Here is a 2,564-nt window from a genome sequence, read left to right as displayed (position 1 = left end):
CTGCTGCTTCTGCTGCTGCTACTGCTACTGTTGAGTTGTACTTTTCATGGGTTAATAATGAACAGGTTAACATACCGCATCTCCAAAGTTTTCTTTAGTCGATCTTTTTGCCCTCCAATTAAAAGAGTAAAAGAGAACTGATTTTTAAGATTTCTTAGTGCATTTTTGTTTTATATACCTTTCAGTTCGCCGAACTATATACTCGGAGAAGAAAGTGCAAGATATAGCTACGGGGAATGTTGAAAAGCTCAAGTAAAGCTTAAAGCGCTTTAAAAATTTTATTTGTTTAACTATTGCCGTTTTCTCACGCATCTCTCTCTCTCTCTCTCTCTCTCTCTCTCTCTCTCTCTCTCTCTCTCTCTTTCTCTCTTCTTCTCTCCCTTTCTCTCTCCCTGTGTGTTTTTGTCATGTATCATGCCCAAGATTTTCATAACAAAACACTCTGGTTGGGTAGATATCCAGAGCAGTAGCCCCTGTCGCGCGACACAGAAATGGAAAAGTGACAAAGTGCGCACTGGATGGTTGTGGTATAATAATAATATACGGACTAAGTCGGGTTCAGAAGTTGTTGATGTTGTTGCTGTTGTTGTAGTTGTTGTAGTTGTTGTTGTTGTTGTTGTTTTTTGTTTTTTTGCTTGTTTTTTTTTAGTAAGGGTTTTACGGCACTTGCTATATAATAAGGTCATACAAGTGCCGAAAATTAGAGGTGTCACAATACAAGAATGTAACCAAACACAAAAGAAGAAGAAGGAGAGATCAGAACCATAGATGCTTGATAGGAAAGAGCACCCGCCCACCAGCCTCTTCCTGAAGTTTGTTGTTCGAATTCGGAGTTGATACTGATAACACTTTGACTAGTGTCTCATGGAATGTTTTGGGGTAGAGGGGAGAACCTAGTTGTTCACAAAACCGTCGTATTAATTATGGCAACAGCAACAAACACTTAAACCTTTTTGCTTCTATTGCTCTGGTGGCGGTTTAGGACTACTCTTTCGAAAAATATGCTTGTGTTTTTCTGTTCTGTTCCTAGTTCTGACTTTCACAATGCGATAATATTGTGTGCTCGTTGCATCCCGGTGAAGTGAGGCGCCAGATTTTTGTATAAAGTTGCTCGCAACCAAATGTTTTGGGTTTTACCTTTGGTCCTTTATAAAAATTGAATAATAATAATGATAATGATAATAATATTGATGATAATAGTAACAATTATGATAACAATAATAATGATAATACATATTATTATGTTTCGTGATAAATGTTATACTTGTACTATCATTATGTTATTTATTATTTTAAAATTGTTTCATGTAAATGATATCATAATCCTAGTTATAATAATGATAATTATAATAATAATGATGGTCTGGTCCTTCCTTCTCACAAACCGACTATTTTCCTTATCTTACAAGAGAGTAACAAACACACACACGCACCTTCACACAAAAAACTATGGGGACGATAACATATTAATTATGTGAGACAGGAGAGAATGGGCAAATCACAGCACAGCACCCGCCAACCACCCACAAGAAAAAAAAGGAAGTCCGACAATGGCTTGTGGGTGGTTGGCGGGTGCTCTGGTGTGGTTTGCTCCTTATTTCCTATAAAAAAAATCTATCATCTCTATCTCCCCTCCTTTTTTTTTATGTTACTCTCTTGTAACACCTCTAATCTTCGGCACTAATATGACCTTATTGTGTTGCAAGTGCCGTAAAACTCTTACCAAAAGAAAAAAAAAGACGATGGCTTACATTGCGTTTCGCCTGGCGCTAGTCGTCAAAGTGGTATAAGGATCCCATCCGAATTGGAACCGCAAGCTTCGGGAGTGGGTGGTTGGCGGGTGCTCTTTCCTATCAAACATCTATCGTTCTGATCTCTCCTCCTTCTTCCTTTTTTGTGATTGTTGCTTTCTTGTAACTGACGCAACCGCCGCGGCGCGTCTAGTGAAAATTGTGTAACAAAATGAAATAATAAGATACATGTAATTATTGTGGGTGATTGGCGAGTGCTCTGGTGTGGTTTACTTCTTCTTTCCTATCAAACATCTATCGTCCTTTTCCCCCCCCTTCTTCTTTTTTATGTTTGTTACTCTCTTGTAACACCTCTAATCATCTGGCGCTCATATGACCGTATGCAGTTACGAGCGCCGTAAAACCTCTAGGCTACTAAAACTGAAATAATTATTATTTTAGTTGTGTGCGACCTGTGGCGTGTGTGTAGGGCGATGTGTTGCGTGGCGTGGCGTTGTGCCCGGCGGTGCGCAAATATTCCCACGGGTACTTCTTTTTCCCTCCCCCTGTGTTGTTCCCCTTTCCTTTTTGAAACTGTATTGGCGAGAGTGACCTTTGACCCCACTCCGGCTTTTTTTGTTGTTTTGCTCCAAATTATGTATGTCCATAATTTGCATCGTGTGTTGTTTCGTTTTTCTTCTTTTTTTTTCTTTTCGGTTGACACATTCACCATAATCTCTTTCTATTTCTTCCCCTCTCTCTTTTTTTCTGTGTTTCTCTGTCTATCTGTCTGCCTGTCTCTCTCTCTCTCCTCCCTCCCTCCCTCTCTCTCTC

This window comes from Aplysia californica, unplaced genomic scaffold (genome assembly GCF_000002075.1).
Source record: "Aplysia californica isolate F4 #8 unplaced genomic scaffold, AplCal3.0 scaffold00426, whole genome shotgun sequence".
Classification (NCBI taxonomy): Eukaryota; Metazoa; Mollusca; class Gastropoda; order Aplysiida; family Aplysiidae; genus Aplysia; species Aplysia californica.
The sequence above is the reverse complement of the archived record's forward strand: the minus strand, read 5'-3'. Positions refer to the sequence as shown.